The sequence below is a fragment of the Lepidochelys kempii genome, chromosome 1 (genome assembly GCF_965140285.1).
Source record: "Lepidochelys kempii isolate rLepKem1 chromosome 1, rLepKem1.hap1, whole genome shotgun sequence".
Taxonomy (NCBI): Eukaryota; Metazoa; Chordata; order Testudines; family Cheloniidae; genus Lepidochelys; species Lepidochelys kempii.
In genome coordinates this window covers 53785741-53807791 of record NC_136380.1, presented here as the reverse complement: position 1 = coordinate 53807791, position 22051 = coordinate 53785741, and the positions used below count along the sequence as shown (strand labels likewise).

Genomic DNA, 22051 nt, shown 5'->3' with positions numbered 1-22051 from the left:
GGCCCTATTGAGGCAGGGTAGGATGTAAATTGTAATTTGTCAGATTCTTAGGGATCCTCTGGGATGAAAACCACTCTATAAATAGATGTAAGATTCTATTCTATTCTTATCTATTCCTATTTCCATATATTCTAGGTGCTATATTAGTGCATAGTGAATTGAAATGATTGGAGCCCTTTCATAGGCAATGCATACAATATCATGTAATTACAGTATCTGGTACTTGCTATGGTTATAATTGCAGATGATAAGTAAAAAGTATAATTTTTTTGTCAATAAAATAATAGGAATTCAATGTTATTTTTGGTGAAAGAATACAATATGTTAGGTCCTTACCCAACTGTGTATGTCTGCTTTCTTTGCTCCCTAGTGAAAGCATAATATCTTTCTTTAAATGGCTTTATCTCAGCATAAATGAATGGAAATTAGATTCATTTTATGCTTGCCTCATTTCCATTATTTCTCACCTGATTGCATAGCTCACAGGGTATGAGAAGACAATTCAAAGGAGAAGAATGGTCTTGTTGTTAAGGTACTGGACTAGGACTCAGCAGGTTTGGGTTCAACTCTCCATGAACTCACATAAACTTTGAAGGCCTTAATTCCTCATCTGTGAAATAGGAGCATGTTATAGACTGTCAGAGGGCCAGGTTGCCTAACAGTTAGCATACCAGACTCTTGTGCTCCTGTCAGAGGTGATAGAGATGCCTGATCCTAAGTCACAAATGTTTGGAGCCTCTACCTACATCTGGGCTTTTTCTCTTAAGTGGGGCATGGGATGGGGGACCCTGGCTTTTCCTTTCCATCATGTCCGATCCAGGATAGTTCCCTCTGGGAAGTAACACTGGGAGGGTCATCCCTGCGGGGAGTCAAAGCCTGCCAGCCTGGGCTACTGCCTACCTATGTGCTCCTGGGGTATGGCCCCTAAAGTCCAGTCAATCAGCTAACAGAAAGTCTAAATGAGCAGGGCCTTGCAGGTTTCAAAGGGGGCAGGGTGGTTGGAGAAGGCATGGCCTGGGACTTTACCTGCTTTTTGGTCCCCTCGCAGGCTACGCCTTCAGGCTGACTTCCCAGAGAAGGATTCATCTCTCTTACAGCCTGTCCACTACCCTTTGCCTGGGGTTCTGAGTTTCTTTTAACCTTCTCTTCCAATTGGAACGGGCTTGCCAGGCCCAGAGGGGTGGGGTTAGCTAGGCCCAGTATCGCCTTTTAATAATGATAGATGCTATAGGTTGGTAATCATGTGGCCTGATGCCAAGAATTCACGATATAGCAGGATGAAGTTAGGATTTCCCTTTATGCATGTGTTATGTTTTCTATTCTCATGCATTATTTGTATTACGACAGTGCATAGGAGCCCCAGCCCTGGGCCAGGACCACACTGTGTTAGGTGCTATAAAAACACAGAACTTAAAAGATGGTTCCCGCCCCAGAAGGTTTACAGTTTAGCAATAAGACAAGAAACAACAAATGGATACAGACAGGTGGGGGAGTACAATGAGACATAGTTGGTCTGCATGATAGGTAGTGGTCTGTGCACAGTAACATGTGGATGGGAAGCCATAGATAAGGTTGTAAGTTCATAATCTATCCTGAGAGAGTTTTTGAACTTCCACTGCCTTTGGCAAAACAATCCTCCTGTCAGTTTGAAACTTTTTGTACCTCATCTTAGAGGAGAACTCAGACTTGTATTCCACAACCCACAACGCCACATTCACTCAGGCAAACAGCACACCCCAGCATACACGATAGAAACTCTGTGGGTGGGCTATGCAAACACTGCAAAATCTATGAATCAGTTTGCATACTTTGAAATAGTTATGAAATGTTTTACAGACACAAAAGGTGCCGATCTGCCCCAAAATATGAGGTATTTATAAACATTGCAAGGCATTTTAGCAGAGTTTGTGGCCTGGATTTCTAGCCATGTGCCTCCATTGTGGGCATGCAAGATTCCTCCTGCACAAACATGAGCCTCCACATTGCAAATGCAAACATTGGCATGTGAATATGGACTTTCAGAAAACCTCCTACAAGATCCCTCACCAAAGGCTCTTAAGCAAAGTAGGCTGTCATAGGATAAGAGGGAAAGTCCTCTCGTGGATCAGTAACTGGTTAAAAGACAGAAAACAAAAGGTAGGAATAAATGGTCAGTTTTCAGAATGGAGAGATGTAAATAGCGGGGTCCTGCAGGGATCTGTACTGGGACAAGTGCTGTTCAACATATTCATAAATGATCCAGAAAAAGGGGTAAACAGTGATATGGCAAAATGTGGAGATGATACAAAATTACTCAAGATAATTAAGTCAAAAGCAGACTGCGAAGAGTTACAAAGGGATCTCACAAAACTGGAGGACTGGGCAACAGAATGGTAGATGAAATTCAATGTTGATAAATGAAAAGTAATGCACACTGGAAAACATAGTCCCACCTATACATACAAAATGGTGAAATCTAAATCAGCTGTTATCACTCAAGAAAGAAATCTTGGGCTCATTGTGCATAGTTCTCTGAAAACATCCACTCAATACGCAGGGACAGTCAAAAAACAAACAAACAAACAAAAATCTAATGGAATGTTAGGAATCATTAGGAAAGGGATAGATAGATAATAAGACAGAAAATATCATTATGCTACTATACCAATTCATGGTACAACCGCACCTTGAACTCTGCCTGCAGTTCTGGTCATCCCATCTCAAAAAAGATATATTAGAATTGGAAAGGGTACAGCGAAGAGCAACAAAAATTATTTAAGGATGTAGAATCTCTTCTGTAGGAAGAGAGATTAAAAGACAGGGACTTTTCAGCTTGGAAAAGAGACAACTAAGAGGGGATACAATAGAGGGCTATAAAATTGTGAATGGTGTGGAGAAAGTGAATAATACAAAAACCAGGGCTTACCGAATGAAATTAATAGGCAGGAGGTTTAAAACAAACAAAAGGAAGTATTTCTTCACACAATGCAGGGTCAACCTGTGGAACTCATTGCCTGCAGATGTTGTGAAGGCCAAAACTAGAACAGGGTTCAAAAAAGAACTAATAAGTTCATGGAGTATATGTCCATCAGTAGCTATTAGTGGATGACAGGGGATGGATCACTTGATGATTACCGGTTCTGTTCATTCCCTCTGAAGCACCTGGTATTGGCCACTGTGGGAAGACAGGATACTTGGCTAGATGGACCATTGGTCTGACCCAGTATGGCTGTTCTTTTGTTCTTTTGCCAAACCCAGGCCGGCAGCGGGCTGAGCGGGGCTGGTGGCCGGGACCCTGGCAGGCAGCAGCGTGCCATTAAAAATCCTGCCTGCCCTGGCCCGCTCTTCTCCACCCCCCGCCCTCCCCTCCCGGGGGCAGGGTGAAGAAGCTTGGTCCTGCCCACTGCTGGTGCAGGGCAGGCAAGGTCCCTAATGCCCCCGCCTCTTCTCCCAGCCTGCTAGGTTCCTGCCCCATCTCCTCTCCCTCCCTCCCTGCCGCCTATCAGCTGATGGCCCTTGCGAGGGAGGGGGACAAGCGCCTGATCGCTGCTCCGGGGAGGAGGCGGAGAAGAGGTGGGGACGGGGCCTTGGGGAAGGGGGGTGTAATCAGGGCATATCCCCTCCAGCCCCCTGTCATGAGCCACTCTGGGAGCGCCCCTGGTCTAGAGTACAGGCACTATACGTTAGTTACATGCTACAGTGAAAGTCAGGCTGCACCCATGCTTTTCCTTGCAGTGCGTAGCTTCATGCTGCAGTGAAAGGCTCAGTAACCTGTAGGAGCCTTTCCCTGCTGCCAGAGCCTCCCTGCTGCCTCCCACCGCCAGAGCCTTTCCCCACTGCCGAAGCCTTTTTCTGCGGGGGGGAAAATGCTGTGGCGGCAGGTAAGCAGCAGAACACTACACTACCGAAAAAATATCAGTGTAGACGTTGGCACTGCTTGGGCCTACAGACAGTCATGTAGGATACATATCCTAGGGTTCAGGCATAATGGGCACCTCAGTTTCCTCACCTGAGCTGTGTCTCTCCGTCTACACTGCTGTTTATACTCACGCTAGCTGTGCCTGCAGTGTCTGTAGTTTTACACGCGGCCGTAAACCCTACGGTAGCCTTGGCTTCACGGAGGTCAGTGGGGCCAGGATTTCAGCCCTAGCACTGTTTCCTCTCCTTGCCTGACTGACTGAAACCGTTTAAAAAGGAGAAAAATAAACAGTGCACAACGATTTATCCATTTCCGCTATATTGCTAAAGCTCATGGAACGTTCAGGATTTTCATTAACACATGGAAGTTGTCTGAATACTTGCAAATAACAATGAGCATGGCTTGAGAATGATAGTTAAAAAAACTTGCAGCTGTTATTTACAGACGTATTCATGTATCAATATCTTTTTACTGTTCGATAAGGGGATAATATGTTGTGTGGGAAGGTTGTATCTAAAACTTACTTCAGCATCATACTCAAAAAGCAACATAAGATCATTTCATTAAACTAAAACTAATTCTTAAATATTTTTAGAGTTTAGAAATTCCTAGATAAGGGTCTATCACCAGCCATCCACTATGTCCCCAGACTGTACCTACTTTCCACATTCAGTATACTCTGCATTCCAGACTCCATAGCATGTGTATTATGGTGATTTTGAATTTATTATCATTATATGTATCTATTTGGTGCCATCTGGTGCCTACTAATGAGGTATATATATTTAATCGATTTGGATTCCACTTGACTCCTTCTGTCATTCAGTTAGTGAGAGAGGCTTTTGTGGCATCCATTATATCAATTCAGGAAAAGGTCATTTTTGTCACTTGCATTATGTTTTCTAAACTTTGTTAGATTCCCCAGCTGCTGGATCACATGTAAAAGTGAATAACAGGATTTAAGGTAGCTGAGCTGACTAAACTTATCCATGTTCTTCCAAATTATTAATTTTTCATAACCAGATGTCTCAAAAACTATCTGCCAAGATCTTATTGCCCATTATCCTGACCGATAGTGGAATATCTTTTTGAAAAAAGCTGTTTTCCTTTCAACTTTAGGATGAATAACTGGTTGTTATATCATGCTATTTTGCACCGTGCATACACACCTATGTAATAGAATGGAGGAGACTTTAAACCAGCGGTCGACAACCTTTCAAGTGGTGTGGAACCTTTCAAGTGGAAGTGGAGTGCCAAGTCTTCATTTATTCACTTTAATTTAATGTGTTTATTTAATGTGAATTTAATTTATTCACTTTAATTTAATTTAATGCATGCCAGTAATACATTTTAATGTTTTTTAGAAGGTCTCTCTCTATAAGTCTATATATTATAAAACTAAACTATTGCTGTGAAGTAAACAAAGTTTTCAAAATGTTTAAGAAGCTTCATTTACAATTAAATTAAAATGCTGATCTTACGCCGCCAGACCACTCAGCCCGCTGCCAGCCTGGGGTTCCGTTCACCTAGGCCGGCAGCAGGCTGAGCGGGGCCCGCGGCCGGGACCCTGGCTGGCAAGGGGCCAGCAGCCAGAACCCCAGACTGGCAATGGACTGAGCGGGGCCGGCGGCCAGGACCCCAGACTGGCATTGGGCTGAGCGGCTCAGCCTGCTGCCACTCAGCCCGCTGCCGGTCTGGGGTTCTGTCCACTGGCTCCTGCCAGCCAGGGTCCCGGCTGCCGGCCCCGTTCAGCCCGCTGCTGGTCTGGGATCCCGGCCCTGCCCACATAGAGTGGGTATCTACCGTCTCCCTGGTTCTAGCCCATTCTCTTCCTCTCTCTCTCTGCACTGTGCAGAGGCTGGAAGTGCACTGAGCACAGGGTTGCCTGAAGGAGCAGGTTGGGGATTGGGGTGTAGGGTCTGGCCAGGAGCTAGAATGAGGGAGTAGGGGCTCAGGGTTTGGGTAGGAGGTTTGGGTGTGGAGTGCTTACCTGGGCAGCTCCCATTTGGTGCGAGGGGTGCAGGAGGGAATGTGGGGTATGTGTGTTTGTGCAGGGGCTCCCGTTTGGTGCTCAGGGTGGGGGTGGGAATGTGTGGGGTGCAAGAGTCAGGACATAGGGTATGGGGGGGCTAGGTATGTGTGGGGGGTGCTGGGGTCAGGGCAGAGGGCTGGGGGAGTGTGGACCAGGGTCGTGGGGATGCTCCCAGCCCCCTGCCCAGAGCGGTTCATGGCAGGGGGCTGGAGGGAATATGCCCTGATTCCACCTCCTTCCCCAAGGCCCCGTCCCCACCTCTTCTCCGCCTCCTCCCTGGAGGAGAGAGCGGGCGCTTCTCCCCCACCCTCGCAAGGGCCATCAGCTGATGGGCATCAGGGAGGGAGGGAGAGGAGGAGGGGCAGGAACCCAGCAGGCTGGGGGAAGAGGCGGGGGAGGAGGGACCTTGCCTGCCCTGCACCAGCAGTGGGCAGAACCAAGCTTCTTTACCCTGCCCCCGCGGGGGGTGGAGAAGAGCAGGCCGAGGCAGGCAGGATTTTTAACAGCATGCTGCTGCCTGCCGTGGTCCCGGCTGCCGTGCCCACTCAGCCCACTGCCAGCCTGGGTTCGGCAGCGGGCTGAGCGGGGCCGGCAGCTGGGACCCGGCAAGCTACAGAGTGCCATTAAAAATCAGCTCTCGTGCTGTCTTTGGCATGCATGCCGTAGGTTGCTGACCCCTGCTTTAAACAGATAATTAAATAGAATGGAATGCCGTAGCTTTAACTTAATGTTAAAGATGTGTGCAGCTAGCATCATATATGGTATGTACTGTATTTCATTAAAATTGTGTGCATGGGTATTTTTGGAACCAAATATTTGAGAAAGTTAGACAGTTAGAGAGTCTTTGAAATAGCTAATTAGTGGAGTGACAAATCAGTGTTGTAACTCTTCCACTGGTACCGCAGGGGAATTAATTTGCTAAGTTGTTCTATCGGAATTCCAGAGGGTATATCATAAAAATATGTATCAAGTGGATATGCATAATATGAAGAGTGTATTTAAATGTTTCTCTGACCTGGAGTGTAGAATTACATTGTCACCTGGGCACCAGCAGACAGGCTCCCTGCTTTCAGTTCTGGTGCCTAGCCATGATATGGCTCACAGAAGCCAGAGCTGCAATTGCAGGAAAAATCCTGCGCAGCCCTTGGCTGGAGCATGCTTAGTGTGGATGGGATCTTTGAGGAATGTAGCAAGTCTCTACTGAGCATGTGCAACTACAATATTTCAGGTTTCAGAGGAGCAGCCGTGTTAGTCTGTATTCGCAAAAAGAAAAGGAGGACTTGTGGCACCTTAGAGACTAACCAATTTATTTGAGCATGAGCTTTCCTGAGCTACAGCTCACTTCATTCAAAGGCCTATAACTAAGGCTGCGAGTCTGTCACGGAGGTCTCGGAAATCACAAATTCCATGACCTTCATGACTTCTGCAGTGGCCAGTGCTGGCTCAGGGCAGTCTCTGGGCCAGCAGCAGCAGCAGTTTGGGTGTGTGGGAGGGGGTTCGGGGGAGGGGATTGGAGGGTGTGGGGGGGCGCTTACCTTGGTGTGAGGCGCTCCCTGGGTCCCACTAGCATGGCCCTGCAGCTCCTAGGCGGAGGGGCCAGGGGATGCTGCGCACTGCCTGTGCCTGCAGGCTCCACCCCTGCAGCTACCATTGGCTGTGGTTCCTGGCCAATGGGAACTGCACAGCTGAGCAGCTCATGGAGCCCCCAGGCCGCTCTGCTGCCTAGGAGCTTTTGGAACACATGGTGCCAGGTAGGGGGTCCGTGCCAGCCCCACCCCGCCCAGCACCAGCGGGGGTCCTGGGCCACGTGCTGCAACCCAGCCCACCCCCAGCATCAGGGGGCGGTTCCGGGTCACCTCCCTCAGCACCCCCAGTGCCCCTGGACTGTCCCCCCCCGAGAGCACCCATGGTCCCTCGCCCAAGTTTTAGTTAGGGGTATATAGTAAAAGTCATAGACAGGTCACGGGCTGTGAATTTTTGTGTACTGCCCATGACCTGTCCATGACTTTTACTAAAAATACCCATGACTAAAACATAGCTTTACCTATAACTTAGTCAAATTTGGGCAGATTTTCACAGAGATAGCAAAAAGCACATGCCTGACAGAAAAGGCCACATGCTGTCAAATGTCAAGTCCCAGTACTCAAATGCCCAAATCAATACTCAAAGTGTGGAGGTGCTAAAGCGTCTCAAAGAAAAGGTTACAGGATTTTTTTTAACATGGGCCAAAACAATGTATTTTTCATCAGCCTCATCCTTGGAAATGGCTGAACTGTTTGAGCTGAAAGTTTTCCAAAAAAATTCCAGCCTGAGGCAGACTCTTAACCTGGAAAATTTCAGCCGAACAATTAAAATTTGACAAAGATACAAGCAAATGAAAACATGCTATAATGGGTGTCAAGGTTCCTCCCCCACTCTGAACTCTAGGATACAGATGTGGGGACCTGCATGAAAAACCTCCTAAGCTTATCTTTACCAGCTTAGGTCAAAACTTCCAAGGTACAAAATATTCCACCCGTTGTCCTTGGATTGGCCGCTACCACCACCAAACTAATACTGGTTACTGGGGAAGAGCTGTTTGGACGCGTCCTTCCCCTCAAAATACTTCCCAAAACCTTGCACTCCACTTCCTGGACAAGGTTTGGTAAAAAGCCTCACCAATTTGCCTAGGTGACTACAGACCCAGACCCTTGGATCTTAAGAACAATGAACAATCCTCCCAACACTTGCACCCCCCCTTTCCTGGGAAATGTTGGATAAAAAGCCTCACCAATTTGCATAGGTGACCACAGACCCAAACCCTTGGATCTGAGAACAATGAAAAAGCATTCAGTTTTTACAAGAAGACTTTTAATAAAAAATAGAAGTAAATAGAAATAAAGAAATCCCCCCTGTAAAATCAGGATGGTAGATATCTTACAGAGTAATTAGATTCAAAAACATAGAGAACCCCTCTAGGCAAAACCTTAAGTTACAAAAAAGATACACAGACAGAAATAGTTATTCTATTCAGCACAATTCTTTTCTCAGCCATTTAAAGAAATCATAATCTAACACATACCTAGCTAGATTACTTACTAAAAGTTCTAAGACTCCATTCCTGGGCTATCCCCGGTAAAGACCAGCATATAGACAGACACACAGACCCTTTGTTTCTCTCCCTCCTCCCAGCTTTTGAAAGTATCTTGTCTCCTCATTGGTCATTTTGGTCAGGTGCCAGCGAGGTTACCTTTAGCTTCTTAACCCTTTACAGGTGAGAGGAGCTTTCCCCTGGCCAGGAGGGATTTCAAAGGGGTTTACCCTTCCCTTTATATTTATGACAGGGAAGTATCAGGTAACCTTAATAATAGGTGATGCTGCCAGCCTTGCTTATAATATAACATACATACGTACCTATCTATAGCCATATTTACTCTCCAGTCCTGCAAGGAGGTCTGTCCACAAAGAATTCCTTGCAGGATCAACACCTTAGTTGGTAAATGTTCAGCTTTTTCATGGGAAGAGGATATCTGCAATATTGAGGCAATAATATTGCAATTATTTATCATGATGGTTTTACCATGTCCAAATGTCTGCACTAGATGTAGCACAGAACATACAATTAAGCAAGGATGCTGTTCTGCAGGGTTAGCAGTGCAAGATATTAGGCAGGGCATGAGTGAAGGAGAGAAAAGAAGAAGAGGTGGGGTAGGGATGAACAGCAGGGTTAAGTCTGAAGGGGGGAAATGCAAGAAAGCAGGGGATAATCTTTTTAAAAGAGATCCTTTTTGCATTTTCACAGCACCACTCACTTTCCTTCCTTGCATTCTTCTCTTGAAGATACATATTCAAATCATTTGGCTTCAGCTGAGGAGATTGAAAAGCTGAGGCTGCCCATTTGCTAGTGGCAAATCACTTGATCATTCTGAGTAAACAACTGTCGCAGTGGAATTGTTGCCACCAGTCAAAGAAGAGGTTTGCATATTCATCATACAGTTATTGAGAAATAACCACACGTGTTTATGCAGATCCATGAAACCTGACAGCCATTAATAGCCAATCAGAGTATAGGTATACAACTACTGGGAAATAACTGTATCGCGATTATGAAAATCAGACACCCAGAACCAAAGTGCAGGAAACTGCTTGATTTGGAAAATACTGTAGTTAGCTTCAGTAACTGTACAACAACCGTGCAATGTGATTGACTTAGACCTATTCTGTTACAGCATGTCTTGCAGCATTTTTTCTTCATAACCACTATCTGAAAAAAGAAAAGGAGTACTTGTGGCGCCTTAGAGACTAACCAATTTATTTGCATCCGATGAAGTGAACTGTAGCTCAGGAAAGCTTATGCTCAAATAAATTGGTTAGTCTCCAAGGTGCCACAAGTACTCCTTTTCTTTTTGCGAATACAGACTAACACGGCTGCTACTCTGAAAACTATCTGAAAAGGAACATAAGAATATATTGTAGGGGTTGCCATGTTTAACTATTGCTTTCCTGCAAGCTCTTTCCAATCTTGCCCAGTTCTGGATGATTCAGAGGAAAGCAGGAAAACCTTAGAATTGTGCTGAGATTCACTAAGGGACTGGGGCGGGGGGCGAGTATTTCTTCTATGTCTTCTGGCAATTGGTTTATGCACCAGAGCAAGAGGATTTCTACATAGCCAATACTAGGCCAGGAAGCTGCCTCTTTTGGAATGGCCTTAAAAAATTAATTCAAAGTATACCCTAAATTAATGAATAGGGAATTACTGGTGTGAGGCAGAGGCAGGAAGAGAGAGGGGGCTGTACACAAGTAGGATATGATAAATTGTACATATAGTAAACAGTGCAATCTGTTCATGCAGTCTTTTGAATATGCCACCCCCAGAAGCTCATAAATTGCACTCTATTCATTAGGCACCAACTGTGGTATTTGTTTTGAAAATGTCTCCCACAGAAGCTCATAAACTGAGTTCCACACAGTAGATACCAAGTATGCTGCTTAATTGCAGTCCATATGGTAATGAGGGTGGAGGAAGCAATGTGGTGCCATTTTGTAGAGGATGAAGAGGACCGTCTTGATGTGGAATGTGGGGGCATTAGAGTTCATTCTTCCTCCTGCTAAGCTGCCTGAGCGGTAGCAGAGGATTTTCCCCAGTGGTATCAGATTAATCAGAATTTTCTGACAGGTTGAGAATCCTGATAGGCAGAAATGGATGTGAGAGGCGAGGGTTAGTTTAGTTTGTTAAGAGAGGACCCAAAGCAGTCAACTCACATGTACCATCTTTTCATGTAATCATTTGATTAGTTGAAGTGTACATTTGGCTGCTAGGGAGAGATACACTGTGAAGATGGAAAGGATTACTTGTCTGGTAGATGGAAAGCTGGATTTGTGGCTAGCTTTCCAGGAGTGTTTTTTTCAAAGATTTTCTTTTTATGTTTGCAGTAGAATTGTTCATAAGTGCACTAACCCCCTTGGCAAGAAGCCTTAAACAATGTAGATGTTTTTGTGCGCCAGTAGTGGGGTTAATGGCTTTGCAGAGAAAATTGTGATCACTACTAAAGCAAAACTTTTGATTCGGCTCCCATAGGATGAATTAATTTTCATGAATTTTCCCAGTTCCTCTTGTATTGCTGCCACAATGTTTTGGTTTCATAGTGACACTGGCAGGTATTCATCACTCATGAAGGCAGTATGCCAAACGAGATGGACCCATGACCTTATTGAGTATGCCAAATCCTATGCTCCTAAATTGGAATAGAGGCTAAGGAAGAGGAAATACAGGAGCATCTAGCACCATACAAAATGATGAGCCAGATTCTCAGTGAGTGACATCACTGATGCTGATTCACACTAGCTAAGGATCTAGTCCTTATTTTATTAGGGTTTGGTGTACTAGTTCAATAACTTTATTCTGATATGTGTAATACTTAGTTCATATATGGTCCTTCTTATAGATAACTGAGCCAACCCTCCACCAAAAATGTAAAACGTTTTTCAAAGTTTCAAAGAGTTTAGTTAACTTTTTTCATTATTTATTATTTTTGCACATGTGCTGGTCCCAGCTGGTACTGCAAAAGAAAGTGCTATAATACAGAGAGAAAGGTGAGCACTGAACAGCGACAGTACAACATTTTTTAAAAGCTTTGAACTAGAACCACCCAGAGGACAATTCCATTTCACAAGCACTTTTGAGGTTTCAAATTTTGTTTTTATTCCTCATTAGAGCAAAAACAAAAGCCTTCAAATGTTTTTGCAAAATGGAATTGTGTCAAAACATCCATTTTCCACTCTAAAAGTCTTTCTTCAGTTCTGCTGTCTCTCATCACAAGTGACCAGAGAACCCTGGACCTAAGAAGTTTTCTGGAAGAAAGCTTTATCAGAATTGATATATTTCCACAAAATGATTCAGCTCTCACAAAAGAGCATATTTCAAAAACATTTCATTGGAAATGTTCAGACCAATTCTACTTTGAACATTCAGGCAGTTTGATTTGTCTTTCTCCTAATATGCTAACATCACTCACGGCTTGCTTGACCAGTGTTATGATGTGACAGCAAGAATTCTAGCTTTCCTTTAATAGTTTTTCCTTAACACTATCATATTTTTTTTCAGTGTAATCATGGGCTGATGTATTTTTTCAGTCCATTTTCACTTTGGGTTTCTTTTTCACCACTGCTTAGAGAGAAAAAACACGCCTCTATGCTTGTCTTTAGTCATTATGTGCACTCGGGCAGTGCCCAGTGATACTTGTTATTGACTAGTTTCAAAGAGGCACAATGTGGGGGCACATGGATTTAATCAGAAGCAATTCTCAAGAATGTTAGAATATTTTAGCTGCCACTTTTGGAGTGTCTGCTTCGGGGCCAATAAAGCAGTTGACAGTAACTGAAGGAAGGACATGTCTGCCTACCAATAAAGTTGACAAGTCATTGAAAATGAGCATTTTTACCTACAGGCTATGTTTTGGAGCAGTTTACAGACCCAAGGGAGGTGGAAGAGGACACTGGATAAAATGCTGAGGGCTTCTTTTGTCACAAATCACACATACACTAGAAAAATCTAAACTGACACAAATATATGTGGCCTTCTGTTTCTCCCGCTACATGTTATGGGAGGAAGGGGAGCAAAATAGTACCCACGCATTTGGGGAGGGGAACATTATTTTTTTTTACAGGAAACCCTTGACCCCTCAAAAATGTTCTGCCTCAGTCAGGGTTACATTTGTAATTCCCTGGGTAAAACCCTCCCCTGCTTCCCCAGCCCAGATCTATCAGTGCCTTAATCTTTCCTGCCCCCTCAAAAAAACAATTTTAAAAAAAATCACCCAGTCTCTACTCTTCCCTCCCCAAATTCCATCATTTCACACACATTCCCAATCCTCATATGCCATACTCCCACTCCTCAGAAAAAGAAAACAAGAGTTCCATACTCTTACCCTTGATGGAAATATGTCACTTAAAGTCTGTAAGCTCTTACTCAAGATAAGTCTACACAGCAGCTGGGAGGGCACTTCCCAGCACAGGTAGACAGACCGGCACTCAAAATAGCAGCGAGGCTGCAGCAGTGCGGGTAGCAGCTTGGACCAGTCGCACAAGGACAACACCCCCTGGATCCATATTTGGGCAGCTAGCCCAAGGCGCTGCCCATGCTGCTGTGGCCACAGAGCTATTTCTAGCATCTTAGCGTGAGCAGAGCTAGCATGGTCCTAGCTGTGTTGGGAAGCACACTCCCAGCCACTGTGTAGCCATACCCTTTAATGAGAGCTTTGGACCAATGCTTTACCCTCCTGTGCTTTTTATCTTTGTGAGGTTAATCTAGTGCCAAAATAGGTGATGTGATGTACCTTTTTTAGGCTAGATTCTGATCCCATAAATCACTCCAAGTAATGTTACTCCACAAGCGGCTCCACTGAAGTCAGTGGGATCAATTGTGGATAAAGGAGCCTAGTACAATGAAGGCTGAGAGGGGATATGATTGGTCTCTATAAATACATCAGGAGGATAACCACTAGGAAGGGAGAAGAGCTATTTAAGCTAATGACAATGCTGGCACAGGAACAAATGGCAATAAACCGACCATGAGTAAATTTAGGCTTTAAAAGATTCAAAGAAGTTTTCTAACCATCAGAGGAGCAGGAGGATCTGGGACAGCCTCCCATTAGGAGTAGTGGGGGGCAAACAATCTAACTAGCTTTAAGATGGAGCTTGATAAATTTGTGAATGGGAGTACATGATGGGGCTGCTCCCTGCATTAATGGGAGGGGATTTGATGATCCAGGAGTTTCTTAACAATCCTATACCCTGTGTTCCTCTGTTCCCATGCAAAGGTGTCTGCCCCTTTAGGGGTAGATTTTCAATGCCACTTTGGGGTATAAATATGTAGAGAGGTGCCTCGTGGGGTTCTCAAAAGCACTTAACTTCTGATGCCTAAATACCTTTAAAAATCTGGCCCATGGTGAATAAGATTGCATTGTCTTTGAGCTGCCACATTCTTTCTCTACACCACTCTACTCACTTTCTCTAAACCAACCAAAATGAAAAAAGACATAACAATACTATAACTTGCTTGAAAATTTTCCTTTCTTTGTTTCAGCTGGGTCAGAGAGACCACAGTCATATGGTGTTTGCCCTGCACTCCCAGGAATTGCAAAGGCATAATGTGAATTTTTCTTGTTTTAAATAGTGACTTAATTTTTTTTCTTATTCATTTTGAATTTGGGGTGAATTTTGGTATCTTATTTGATCCAATTTTGTCCAAATCTAGAGATTATAGGACCTGATCCCTAGGTCTGGCTGAGTTATGCTTGTTCCAGGACCTCAGGTTTGGGCAATGGTGTCTGCGTGATGTACCTTCAGTAGGGCAGCCAGGTGGCCGGTTTGGTCCCTGGTGTAAATTAAAGCACCTTCATGGCAGCCCTAATGTATGGCAGCCTGCTGTCAGACACTGAGCCAACTGAGGATTGCTGGAACACAGGATGGTTCAGCCATGTCACTCTTGCCTCCACAGGCACTTACCGTGACGGGCTAGGCTGACTTTATGCCACCCTGGGATTATCCTACGCCAGAGAAATCTCCAGATGCCCAGTTAGGGTAGTGTTAAAGCTTTGTGTTGCTAGAGTGGTGGTCATCAGACTCAAGGATGTGGTTTGTAATCTCCTCTCTTTGTAATCTCTATTAACATAAATTCCAAAATGCTGCTCCACCCCTCCCCCCTGACCCTCCGCTCACCTACTAATGTAACTTTTCTGGAGCAGCACTGTCATAAATATAAAGGGAAGGGTAAACACCTTTAAAATCCCTCCTGGCCAGAGGAAAAACCCTTTCACCTGTAAAGGGTTTAGAAGCTAGGATAACCTCGCTGGCACCTGACCAAAATGACCAATGAGGAGACAAGATACTTTCAAAAGCTGGGGGAAGGGAAAAACAAAGAGTCTGTCTGTGTGATGCTTTTGCCGGGGACAGAACAGGAATGGAGTCTTGGAAGTTAGTAAGTAATCTAGCTAGATATGCGTTAGATTATGATTTCTTTAAACGGCTGAGAAATTAAGCTGTGCTGAATAGAATGGATATTCCTGTCTGTGTGGAAGTTTTTTTGCTTTGCTTTGGGGCCAGAGCAGAGGCAAAAGGGAATTATCTTTTCTGAATTGCAGTTTTCTCTACCTAAAGGCAGAGTAGTTAACCTCCTGCAGGGAAATTCACAAGTCTTCACAGACCTGAAGTTTTGTTTTTTTTTTATCTAAAAGTAACTAGAGGGGTTTTCTGCTTATTTGCCTGGAGACAAAGGTGTTAGGGTTTTGGGGTTTATATTAATTTTTTTATTGTTGTTGTTGGTTTGTTTTTTTTTGGATTTTTCTGTAGGCTGATGATCACTATCAGAGAATATAGGTAGCCTATTACAGCACAGCAAAATTTTACAAGCTAAGATTTGTTTGTTTTATTTCTAACCCTCGGGTGTAAAGTTAGTTAAAAACAGAGAGGTAAAGATGACAGACACCAAGGCACTACACAAATTGAAGTTAGCCAAACTGGAGGCAGTGAAAGAAGCCGAAAAAGCCCTAAAAGCTGCTCACAGGAGAGAAATGGAGGGAAAGGACAAAGAAAGGGAGGCAGCGAAAGAGGCAGAACAACACCAAGCGGCTGCTCTCAGGAGAGCTAGGAGGCAAAGGAAAAAGAACTGGAGGCAAGGGCCAAAGAACTGGAGGAGAAGGAAAAAGAGAGGAAGCATGAACTGGAGATGGAGAAGGCAAGGGCTCAGCAGAATATACCAACAAACCCTAGCAATCCTTCTCCAGGTACCACTTCCCATCCCAGAAAGTTCCCCACCTACAAGGCAGGCGATGATAACGAGGCCTTCTTAGAAAACTTTGAAAGGGCCTGCCTTGGGTACAGCATCTCTACAGACCAATACATGGTAGAGCTGAGGCTGCAGCTCAGTGGACCCTTAGCTGAGGTGGCAGCTGAAATGCCTAAGGCACAAATGAACCAGTATGAACTGTTTAAAACCAAGATGAGAGTCAGAATGGGGCTAATACCTGAGCTTTCCTATCGGCGATTCAGAGCCCTAAGGTGGAAACCAGACGTGTCATTTATCCGACATGCCTACCACATTGTGAAACATTGGGATGCCTGGATATCAGGAGCAAGTGTTGAATCTCCAGTAGATTTGCCCTTCCTAATGCAAATGGAACAGTTCTTAGAGGGTGTTCCTGAGGAAATAGAAAGATACATCCTAGATGAGAAACTCAAAACTGTAATCGAGGTGGGGGAGATTGGAGCCAAATGGGTGGAGGCAGAGAAGAAAAAAACTGGTCGCAGTTGGAGCGGATACCAGAAGGGACAACCTCAGACCACACCCTATTACCGGGGGCCATCCAAGGTCCCACCTACCCCCACCCAAGGAACCCTGCAGCCATCTTATCATCCCGCCACACCATTCTCCAGCAACCCACCTCGCCCCAATGACCCTTCAGCTGGACGATGTTTTAAATGTAACCAGCCAGGGCATGTAAAGGCCAACTGCCCCAAGAACCCCAACAGATTACAGTTCATTGCACCGGAATCACACCAGAGGTCCTCAGGCCCAGATACCTCCCAGATACCCATGGAGCGGAGGGAAACTTTGAGTGTGGGCGGGAAGAAGATCACCGCGTGGAGGGACACCGGAGCACAAGTGTCAGCTATCCATGCTTCCTTAGTGGACCCCAATTTAATCAACCCAGAGATCCAAGTGATGATTCAGTCCTTCAAGTCCAACTCTTTCAATTTGCCTACAGCCAAGTTGCCTGTCCAGTACCAGGGCTGGTCAGAAACGTGGACTTTTGCAGTCTATGATGATTATCCCATCCCCATGCTGTTGCGGGAAGACTTGGCCAATCATGTGAAGTCAGCCAAGAGGGTGGGAATGGTCACCCGCAGCCAGACTAAACCAGGCATCATGCCTAGCGCTATTCCGGATACTTCTACCAGGACCCAGTCAGAGGTGATGGACCCGGACCCCGGGCCAATGTCTGCAACAGCAGTAGTGGATCCAGTCCCAGAGACCCAGACAGAGCCAATCCCAGAACCGGAACTGGCGGAACTACCAGCACCAGACCCATTGCCAGCAATGAATCCAGTACTTGCAACCCCAACACCAGAGGGCCCCACCGAACCTGAACCAACAGAAGCCCATAACCCTAACAAGAGGCTCAGCTGGAGCCTGAACTCCAACATAGTGTCCCAGCAGAGAGCGGTTCACAGTCAACGGAAACAGCCCCGTCCCCTACATCGCTTCCAGAGGGACCAAGCCTAGGTCCACAATCCCATGAGGAACTGATGTCTCCAGCATCAAGGGAACAGTTCCAGACCAAACAGAAAGCAGATGAAAGCCTCCAGAGAGCTTGGACGGCGGCACGGAGAAACCCACCACCTCTCAGCTCTTCTAATCGATCCAGGTTTGTTGTAGAAAGAGGACTTTTATACAAGGAAACTCTTTCTGGTGAACACCAGGAAGACTGGCATCCTCAGAGACAGTTGGTAGTTCCAACTAAGTACCGGGCCAAGCTCTTGAGCTTAGCCCACGATCATCCTAGTGGCCGTGCTGGGGTGAACAGGACCAAAGACTGTTGGGGGGGGGGGTCATTCCACTGGGAGGGAATGGGCAAGGATGTTTCTACCTATGCCCGGTCTTGTGAAGTATGCCAAAGAGTGGGAAATCCCCAAGACCAGATCAAAGCCCCTCTCCAGCCACTCCCCATCATTGAAGTTCCATTTCAGCAAGTAGCTGTGGATATTCTGGGTCCTTTTCCAAAAAAGACACCCAGAGGAAAGCAGTGCATACTGACTTTCACGGATTTTGCCACCCGATGGCCAGAAGCAGTAGTTCTAAGCAACACCAGGGCTAAAAGTGTGTGCCAGGCACTAGCAGACATTTTTGCCAGGGTAGGTTGGCCCTCCGACATCCTCACAGATGCAGGGACTAATTTCCTGGCAGGAACTATGGAAAACCTTTGGGAAGCTCATGGGGTGAATCACTTGGTTGCCACTCCTTACCACCATCAAACAAATGGCATGGTGGAGAAGTTTAATGGAACTTTGGAGGCCATGATACATAAATTCGTAAATGAGCACTCTAATGATTGGGACCTAGTGTTGCAGCAGTTGCTCTTTGCCTACAGATGTACCACATCCCAGTTTAGGGGTTTCACCATTTGAACTTGTATATGGCCATTAGGGGCCATTACAGTTGGTGAAGCAGCAATGGGAGGGATTTACACCTTCATCATGAACTAACATTCTGGACTTTGTAACCAACCTACAAAACACCTTCCGAACCTCTTTAGCCCTTGCTAGAGAAAATTTACAGAATGCTCAAAAAGAGCAAAAAGCCTGGTATGATAAACATGCCAGAGAGTGTTCCTTCAAAGTACCGGACCAGGTCATGGTCTTAAAGGTGCTCCAGGCCCATAAAATGGAAGCCTCATGGGAAGGGCCATTCACGGTCCAGGAGTGCCTGGGAGCTGTTAATTACCTCATAGCATTCCCAACCTCCAACTGAAAGCCTAAGGTGTACCATATTAATTCTCTAAAGCCCTTTTATTCCAGAGAATTAAAGGTTTGTCAGTTTACAGCCCAGGGAGGAGATGACGCTGAGTGGCCTGAAGGTGTCTACTATGAAGGGAAAAGTGCGGGTGGTGTGGAAGAGGTGAACCTCTCCATGACCCTTCGGCATATGTAGCGACAGCAGATCCAGGAGCTGTGTGCTAGCTACGCGCCGAAGTTCTCAGCCACCCAAGGACTGCCTGAACAGGCATACCACTCCATTGACACAGGTAATGCTCACCCAATTAGGGCCCAACCTTACCGGGTGTCTCCTCAAGCTAAAATTGCTATAGAATGGGAGATACAAAATATGCTACAGATGGGTATAATCCGCCCCTCTGGCAGTGCATGGGCATCTCCAGTGGTTTTAGTTCCCAAACCAGATGGGGAGATACGTTTTTGCATGCACTACCGTAAGCTAAAAGCTGTAACTCGCCCAGACAACTATCCAATGCCACGCACAGATGAACTATTGGAGAAACTGGGACGGGCCCAGTTCATCTCTACCTTGGACTTAACCAAGGGGTACTGGCAGGTACCGCTAGATGAATCCGCCAAGGAAAGGTCAGCCTTCATCACACATGTCGGGCTATATGAATTTAATGTGCTCCCTTTCGGGCTGCGAAATGCACCTGCCACCTTCCAAAGACTTATAGATGGTCTCCTAGCGGGATTAGGAGAATATGCAGTCGCCTACCTTGACGATGTGGCCATATTTTCGGATTCCTGGGCAGAACACCTGGAACATCTACAAAAAGTCTTGGAGTGCATAAGGGAGGCAGGGCTAACTGTTAAGGCTAATAAGTGTCAAATAGGCCTAAACAGAGCGACTTACCTTGGACACCAGGTGAGTCAAGGAACTATCAGCCCCCTACAGGCCAAAGTGGATGCTATCCAAAAGTGGCCTGTCCCAAAGTCAAAGAAACAGGTTCAATCCTTCTTAGGCTTGGCCGGTTATTACAGGTGATTTGTACCGCAATACAGCCAAATTGCCACCCCACTGACAGACCTAACAAAAAAGAAACAGCCAAATGCTGTTCAGTGGACCGAAGAGTGTCAGAAGGCCTTTAACCAGCTTAAAGCGACACTCATGTCTGACCCTGTGCTAAGGGCCCCAGACTTTGACAAACCAGTCCTAGTAACCACAGATGCGTCTGAGTGTGGTGTGGGAGCAGTTTTAATGCAGGAAGGACCTGATCGAGAATTCCATCCTGTAGTGTTTCTCAGCAAAAAACTGTCTGAGAGGGAAAGCAACTGGTCAGTCAGTGAAAAAGAATGTTATGCCATTGTCTACGCTCTGGAAAAGCTACGCCCATATGTTTGGGGACGGCGTTTCCACCTGCAAACCGACCATGCTGCACTACGGTGGCTTCATACCGCCACGGGAAATAACAAAAAACTTCTTTGGTGGAGTTTAGCTCTCCAGGATTTTGATTTCGACATCCAACACATCTCAGGAACTTCTAACAAAGTGGCTGATGCACTCTCCTGTGAAAGTTTCCCAGAATCAACTGGTTAAAATCGTACTTGAGATGTGGAAAATATTGTTAGTCTTTATGTACTTGGTAGTATATTTAGAGGTGCATGTGTCTTATTAACTCTGTTTTTTCCCAGAGCTCCAGGAAGAAATCCCAGCCAGCGTTTCACCCTAGCTGTGATTTGGGGGGCGTGTCATAAATATAAAGGGAAGGGTAAACCCCTTTAAAATCCCTCCTGGCCAGAGGAAAAATCCTCTCACCTGTAAAGGGTTAAGAAGCTAGGATAATCTCGCTGGCACCTGACCAAAATGACCAATGAGGAGACAAGATACTTTCAAAAGCTGGGGGGAGGGAAAAACAAAGAGTCTGTCTGTGTGATGCTTTTGCCAGGGACAGAACAGGAATGGAGTCTTAGAACTTTAGTTGGGGATTTAGTTGGGGATTGGTCCTGCTTTGAGCAGGGGGTTGGACTAGATGACCTCCTGAGGTCCCTTCCAACCCTGATATTCTATGATTCTATGATTCTAATTTAGCAAGTAATCTACCTAGATATGCATTAGATTATGATTTGTTTAAATGGCTGAGAAATTAAGCTGTGCTAAATAGAATAGATATTCCTGTCTGTGTGTCTTTTTGTAACTTAAGGTTTTGCCTAGGGGGATTCTCTATGTTTTGAATCTAATTACCCTGTAAGGTATTTACCATCCTGATTTTACAGAGGTGATTCTTTTTATTGTTACTTCTTTTTTACAGTTTCTTCTATTAAAAATTCTTCTTGTAAGACCTGAATGCTTTTTTCATTGTTCTTCAGATCCAAGGGTTTGGGTCTGTGGTCACCTATGCATATTGGTGAGGATTGTTACCAAACCTTCCCCAGGAAGTAGGGTGCAAGGGTTGGGAGGATTTTGGGGGGAAAGACCTTTCCAAACAATGCTTTCCTCATAAAATAAACCCAGATAAATGTTTGGTGGTGGCAGGGGAAGTCCAAGGGTAAAATAGTTTGTACCTTGGGGAAGTTTTAACCTAAGCTGGTAAAAGTAAGCTTAGGAGATTTTCATGCAGGTCCCCACATCTGTACCCTAGAGTTCAGAGTGGGGAAGGAACCTTGACATGTCTCTAAAATGTGATTGCACATCTGTGAGTCACTGCAGACTTTAGTCCCAACCATTGTCACTCTACTTACAAATTCTTCGTGTGAGGGTGGTGGTTATTTTTTTTTTCTACAAAAAGATTGTGTTACTAGATATGTTACTAGGACTTTGTTTTGTTCCTTTGGCACAACAAGTGTGTGCTTTTCTTCTAGCATAATTTTAGACTTAGGAAACTGGGTGAATCAGAGGATTATTAATGAGGTAGAACACTTCTCTGTGAGGTCTTGGAAGTCACGGAAAGGAAGGCAGAGGTTGACAAAATGTTGGATGGCTTTTATTTAACCTATTTCCCACGGAAAACAAAAGCTAAAAATGCTTGGAATAGATTTATGATGTCACATTTTTACCTAGTTATGTCTGTTTTAACTAGTTACTTTTAATTGGGCGCTAGTTTATAGTAATCACCATCATATATGATATTAATTAGAGCTGATCAGGAACT

The 22051-nt window shown here is 45.1% G+C and overlaps 1 protein-coding gene across 1 annotated transcript in view; it reads left to right on the top strand.

Annotated features, from left to right (window-relative positions):
- The window catches only part of TRPC4 (transient receptor potential cation channel subfamily C member 4), a 206463-nt gene that overhangs the window by 70913 nt on the left and 113499 nt on the right, over window positions 1-22051 (top strand). The gene's annotated exons all lie outside the window — the stretch shown is intronic.